Source organism: Pagrus pagrus, assembly GCF_965226575.1.
Source record: "Pagrus pagrus genome assembly, contig: HAP1_SCAFFOLD_194, whole genome shotgun sequence".
NCBI lineage: Eukaryota > Metazoa > Chordata > Actinopteri > Spariformes > Sparidae > Pagrus > Pagrus pagrus.
This window is the reverse complement of record NW_028175269.1, coordinates 1-7,500: the sequence shown is the minus strand read 5'-3', so window position 1 is coordinate 7,500 and position 7,500 is coordinate 1. Positions and strand designations below refer to the sequence as shown.

Genomic DNA, 7,500 nt, shown 5'->3' with positions numbered 1-7,500 from the left:
CCTCAGCCTGCTGCCCCAGCGCACAACAGCATAGTATAGCACTGGCCACCACAGACTCATAAAACATCCTGAGTATAGTCCGGGAGATGTTGAATGACCTCAATCGTGTCAGAAACTAGAGATGTATGTATATATATATAATAGTTACATATACCACTCCTGCTTCAGCACACATTTCCCTGAGATCATGGTAGTATTTTCATACATTAATGTAAAACAACAATTGTGCTTCCTGCTGGAAAGCGCAGGCGCAGACACTGTAAACACGAGCACTTATTGCCAGAGACCGTACTTGCGAAGCAAAATACACGAGTGAAAGAATTGTACAATGCTTTCCATTCTCGACTCAGTGGCGTACTAGATAGCGTGACCACCCGCCCAGGAGAATACTAAGCACGAGACCGCTGATCCAAAGGGGCTGCTTTATGCAACTTTCTCTTTCTTTTGTGCCATAAACAAACCTTTTATCCTTTAAAATGTGCAAATTAGATCTTATCCTCATTTTTCTAATTTCTCACATCTAAGCCAGTATTGCAAATACTGGTGAAATGTGGTCTATATGTGAAGATTTAATCAACATCCTCATACCCAAATTTAGCCTTGTTCTAGCCTAGTCATCAGGTTTGCAATTGACGGCTATTACATGTTTATTACACAGAAAGTTGCTTGCTGGGTAGTGTATACAGCTCATCCACCGCCTCTATACAACCCCCAATATCAATTGCCTTACGTCATACCACAAACGATATGAATCATAGGCTATGTAGGCTATAGCAAAGTAGATCAGCGCTAAGCCATTACCCATAGTTCAAGTGTGTTGCGTGAGGTCAGTACCACTCTTTGATACCAGAGACAGTGTTTACCTGATGACTTGAAGACATGGCTGGTAAGTTTTGCTCGCATACAAGCTCTCACAAGGAAAAAAAAAAGTGGTTTCCATGATTTTACAGTATTCCTTACAATATTTAAGTAGTATGCTAGACTGGCAATGGAATTACTCTAACTGAAAAAAAAGATTAATATCACAGGAGTGGTCTGACCAGTGTGAGAGCATGCATAAAGCTGCCTTAGAAAATGTAGTGGACACAGTATACCCCCTCTTTTATGGTGACATGGGATACTCCAAAAGATGGGTGTTCTTCTCTATATACACTGGCCAGATGGATAACTGGTGCAAATGTGGGCGCACTAGAGTAACCTTTGACTCAGTGTCTGGTAAGTGGAACTGCCAGTGTAGAGGGACTGGGAAATCACATTGTTGTCTCCACCGCATGCTGGCAATGTGGTGGATCTTTCAGGAATCCCCAGATCTTCTCCTGCCTAATTCAGACATCCTGATAAATGACATAGACGATCTGGAAACAGAAATACACATGTTGGAAGCTGAAATTTCAGCGTATGCCGAAAATGACAGAAATGTATGTCAAATGACCAACTATTTGTATACTAAAAAGAAAATCCCACCACTCCAGGAGCTACCAGTGGATCTCAGAAGTAAAGAGAAGGATCCCCCCAATGTTTTCTTTCCAGAAGAGACCACTTGCCCATATTGTCCGGGACCCACACCACCAGATCTACTGCCCTACAACATCATTACCACTCAGGCAACTGTTTATGGCTACACATACATTAAAAAAGGCAAGTGATGTTGATAGTTTAAAAAACATGCATCTGTTTCTGTCTGTCCTTTCTGACTGTCTGTCTGTCTGTCTGTCAATCATTATGTTACACATACTGTACATATTAAGTCTTCATCTGTGTTTGTTTGTCATCTTGTTTTCATTTGACCCTAAATGATCTACAGGTATCTCCGTGGCCATCAAGCAGTGTCCCATATGCAAGAACCATGTGCGTTTTCAGGACTACAAGTCTGGGTTCCACAATTTCAATGACCGTGTCTTCCTGACCCTCCCGTTATGTGAACTTCTGCTTTCTGCAAAGTGTTAATGTTTAGAGTGAAAATCTTTATTGAACGTCATCTGTCATGCAAATAATGATGAACTACTGCCAGGGGCCTTTGGTCTTTATTTTAAGCTACTTTTCATTGAAATTAGACACTATATAATGCTTTACGTGTTATGACATCATTAAATGTACTTACTCTCTATTTTAAGTTGTCGTTGAGGTTATTGGTAACAGAAAAGTTATGTCTCAGGACTGTTGTGTGTGACAACAGCAATTGGATGTATTTTTTTGACTCAGGTTTTTATGCATTTCTCAGAACAAAACCGCTCCTGGTCGCATGCCGTCAACCCTGTCATTCTTCAATGACAACCGTTTCCACCACCAAACGGTTCGAAGAGCTTTACACCACTTTCTGTCATTGACAGACTTCAGATTCATGTTCAGTTGTTACCAGTGTGGGGACTGCCCTCCAGTTATTATCGCAGATGCAAACTGGAAGGTAGCCTTTGACATACCAGGTGAGCCTGCAGTGTATACATGAACATCTAACTAAACTTAGTGTTGTTTGCAATTATGCTAATTATCAAGAACAGCTATTGTTTATATCATTCTACACTGCTGTTGCTAATATGATGACTTTTTGCAGTCTCTACATTTAAGAGGCCTGATCCAGAGGTTCTCACAGAAGAAGACCTCAGCATCAACATCAACAGCGCATGGGAACAGCTAGACAAGGAAATGATCGCCGAGGGGTTTATATCAGGTTAGTTTATTGCATTAGACATTTAAAGTTCCTATCCTAGGCCCCATAACCACATTTACATGACAAGACAAAAATGGCTCAAGGAAAGGGGATGGGTTCGTCAAACAGAAACTGTTAACATTTGATTTACATTGTTCTTGTACGGAAAATTGAAAACACTTTTGGCATAACTTTGATTTGTTTTTATAAGCTCCAAGTGAACTTTTGTGAGGTAATTATTAGCTTATCTGTGTACCTTCATATCAATCAATTGCCTATTCTGAAACGAAAACTGGAAAAAAGAGTGTTCTTTTAATTATGGTTTGTCGTCTAATTTGAAAAAGGGAGATATCCTCGCGTTTTCACAAAATACAACATAGATTTTGTAGAATAAGACTCAATTTTTTTTATCACTCACAACCCTCATTTTTCTTCTAAGTATGCATCCAAAAGAATTGAATGGCCTGTACAGAAAATTCACACTGTCATCTCATCACTTGCCTGTGGCCAAAATTATAATCAAAGCTAGACAGGACTATACATACCTGTTATAAAAGTTTACCACATTGTTGCTCGCTTATGCCACAAGAGGGAGTATACCCTTAAGTGAGTTCTGTCCAGAGTAAACTGTTATTCACATAATTCATTTGATATAAAAAGTGCATACAGATCACAGCCATCAGTCCACAACAACGATCATGAATGCTTCCAGTACACTTTTTGCTAGAAATGCTCATTTAAAATCAGCCCAATTTCATATTTTGTAGTAATGAATATAGGACTTTTCTGTTGGCTTACTGCACATGTACTGATTTACATTTTATTTTTGGGACCAAGGTGCTGTCTTCTGTGTTGTTATTTCTTTGAGGGGATTTGTATGTTTTCCCTCATTTAAAGTCACTTATTGTGCATTTTAAGTTTTGTCAAGGTAGCCAGGACTGTGAGTGAGCTAAAGAAAAAACACGTTATTCAGAGTAACCGGAAAACAGTACAATTGGATTGATTTTACATATCACACGCAGTACACAGGCCTGCATATCTGTAAATTACATAGAGTATGTTGTTAATGTTAATGAAAGTTATTTTTATCATTTAAAAATATCCCAGGTACATCAACTAGAAACCCATATGAGACCAAGACATCATACTCAACATTGGCTCCTTGGATGGGGGAGGATGTTAGAAAGGGGGACATGCCGCCAAAAACAGAGGCAAAGAAAGGCATGAAAAAAAGAAAAGAAGATTCAAAAGTGCCAGCAAAGCAGTTGGATGAAGACACGATTCTGTCCCTGCTTGAATTGAAGAAGGTGTGTTATATTGAAAATGTCAGTAGTTATTTTCGTCATTTATATTGTCTAAACAATGTAATACAAAAAAACTACTACTGTCCAAAACACCCACAGCCTCTAAAGAAAGACCTGCAGGAGGCCTGTAATGCACTTGGTGTCAGTGATGAGGGATCTGTCACTGACCTCGTGAACAGGTTGGAGGAGCCCGTCAACTTCAAGGAAGTGTACCCGAAGCTTTTCTTGAAGCTGCAAAAGACTGGAGGTTAGACTTCAAAATGAGATGTCTTTAAAATGATTATGTGTCGTTGGTCTTTTTTTCTATGTTTATGCTTTCTTTTATTATTTACAGGTGGAGTACTGCATTTCTCTTGCCCTCATGGACTGGTCTACTATTTGAACTTTTTGTTCTGGACTGAGTCCGCTAGGGACCATGTTGATGGTTTGCTTAGTTTTAAAGCATTCCCAACATGCTATATCTCAGATGTGTCTGGCCAAGTTGCCAGACACATGAACAATCGAAGCAGGGCAATTGTGTCCACCAACCACAGACAATTTGGCAAGTGCAGCAGAAAAGAAACTCCAAATTGAAATGGCCTGGGTAAAAAACCTCAGTACACATTCCCCCTTACAACCACCAACAAAAAACGATGACCGATGGATACTGCCCCATCCAGTTACCAAAACCACTGAGAGGTACGAATTGTACGACCGTTTCCACCAGAAGAGACCAGAGGAAAGTTTAAGGAGTTTGAACTTGTGCCCCAATTTACGCTCCAAATCTGTAGCAGAACAGCTGAATTGCGAGTTAGCAGCTACCAGGTACTCGCTCACCCAAATGAACGAGGTACATTTCAAGCAGACAGTGAGGATTTTGTTGGAGATGCACAACTGCTGCATTAACAACAAATTCCTTGATGACATCAGAAAACTGTCATCCGTGCCCCTGACATTGGGTCCGCTGGGCACACTGGTCTTCAGGTCTTCAGGTTTGTTTACATGTTTTCAACAGTGGTCAAATCAAATCAAATCAAATTTTATTTGTATAGCCCAAATTCACAAATCACAGTTTGCCTCAGAGGGCTTTACAATCTGTACAGAGACGACACCCTCTGTCCTTCGACCCTCGATTCGAGTGAGGAAAAACTTGCCCCCAAAAAAAGCCTTTTTAACAGGGGAAAAAAAAAATGCGGAAGAAACCTCAGGAAGAGCCACAGAGGAGGGATCCCTCTCCCAGGACGGACAGACGTGCAATAGATGTCGCATGTACAGAGCAGATCAACGAGATCACAATGTATACAATTATAATGGATGGTTGACAGGAATGAAAGCACATAAAGAGGCATCACAGCAACAACAATGCTGGAAATGTGATTACTAGTGATAACAGTAGTAGTGGTTAACGGTAAGGATAGTATGTAGTAATGCATTACAATAATAGTAGTGGAACGTATTAAATGCGGACTCCTAAATATCAGATCCCTGTCATCGAAAGCTGTATTAGTAAATGACTTAATTTCAGACTGTAATATTGATTTATTCTGTCTTACTGAAACTTGGCTGCATCCTGAAGAATATGTCAGCCTGAATGAATCGACTCCACCCAGTCACATTAATACTCACATTCCTCGAGGCTCCGGCCGAGGAGGTGGTGTTGCAGCTATTTATGACTTAAGTCTGTCAATCATTCCTAAACCTAAATTAAATTATAACTCATTTGAAAGCCTTGTTCTGAGTCTTTCACATCCAACGTGGAACACTTTACAGCCAGTTCTATTTGTTGTAGTGTATCGAGCACCTGGTCCTTACTCAGAATTTTTATCTGAATTCTCTGAGTTTTTATCAAGTCTAGTCCTCAAATCAGATAAAGTAATTATTGTAGGTGATTTTAATATTCATGTGGATGTCATTAATGATAGCCTTAGTACTGCATTTATCTCATTATTAGACTCTATTGGCTTCTCTCAGTGTGTACATAAACCAACTCACTGTTTTGACCACACCCTTGATCTTGTTCTAGCTTATGGTATCGAGATTGAAAATCTAACAGTTTCTCCACAGAATCCTCTTTTATCAGACCATCACTTAATAACTTTTGAAGTTCTATTACTGGACTACACACCATTAGGCAAAAACTCCTTCACTAGATGTCTATCTGATAGTGCTGTAGCAAAATTTAAGGAAATTATACCGCTGGCACTAAATTCAATGCCATGTCTTAATATAATAGAGGCTGTAATACATCTTTATGTACTTTCACTCCTGTCAACCATCGCTTATAATTGAATACATTGTGATCTCGTTGATCTGCTCTGTACATGCGACATCTATTGCACGTCTGTCCGTCCTGGGAGAGGGATCCCTCCTCTGTGGCTCTCCCTGAGGTTTCTTCCGCATTTTTTTCCCTGTTAAAAGGGCCTTTTTTTTGGGGCAAGTTTTTCCTCACTCGAATCGAGGGTCGAAGGACAGAGGGTGTCGTCTCTGTACAGATTGTAAAGCCCTCTGAGGCAAACTGTGATTTGTGAATTTGGGCTATACAAATAAAATTTGATTTGATTTGATTTGATTTGATTTATGTAACAGAGATATGACTAATATTAGCGACAGTAGTGGTGGGTGTCAGGCAGGGCCATGGCAGTAGGCGCATCCATGATCAGGCAGGGCCATAGCAGTAGGCGCATCCACGATCCACGACCCAGGCGCGGCCAGGATCCATGGGAGCCTGTAGGACTAGAGAGCACAAGGACTCCGGGGAAGAAGTGAAGTCAGTGACATGCAGAGATGGGGCATGTATACAGGCATAATGTATACAGATGGAGAGGAGAGGAGGAGAGAGAAGCTCAGTGTGTCATTTGTCCCCCGGACTAGGCCTATAGCAGCATAACTAAGAGCTGGTCCAAGACAGGCCTGGGCCAGCCCTAACTATAAGCTCTATCGAAAAGGAAGGTCTGAAGTCTACTCTTAAAGGTAGAGAGGGTGTCTGCCTCCCGGACCAAAACAGGAAGATGGTTCCACAGAAGAGGAGCTTGATAACTGAAGGCTCTGGCTCCCATTCTGCTTTTGGAGACTTTAGGAACTACAAGTAAGCCTGCGTTCTGGGAGCGTAATGCTCTAGTTGGGTAATAGGGTAGTATGAGCTCCTGGAGATATGATGGTGCCTGACCATTAACAGCTTTGTAAGTGAGGAGAAGGATTTTAAACTCTATTCTTGATTTTACAGGGAGCCAGTGCAGAGAGGCCAATACAGGAGTAATATGATCTCTTTTCTTAGTTCCTGTCAGTACACGTGCTGCAGCATTCTGGACCAGCTGGAGACTCAAGTGGTGTGTTTAGTATATGGGAGTAGAAATATAGGAGTTGTATTATAAAAAACATTGTGACACTATGAACCACCCGCACAACTATGACAGTGAAAAACTAAAAGTATCTGTATTTCTGTGATCACAGCACACAGGATGCAACCTATTGCATTGCTCTTCCATTATTTAACAACCGAGGACATGCAATACACCCTTACATTATAAATAACACCGCTGTTAAGGAATAGTGCCTTTATACATGTGTAAA

General features: G+C 40.7%; 1 long non-coding RNA gene across 1 annotated transcript; it reads left to right on the top strand.

Moving 5' to 3' along the window:
• The first annotated feature begins 2,252 nt into the window (after positions 1 to 2,252).
• Positions 2,253 to 3,837, top strand: LOC311254047. The gene is made up of 3 exons (XR_014622164.1): positions 2,253 to 2,423; positions 2,552 to 2,668; positions 3,755 to 3,837. It is a non-coding gene; the product is annotated as an uncharacterized lncRNA (long non-coding RNA).
• Positions 3,838 to 7,500: the final 3,663 nt, after the last annotated feature.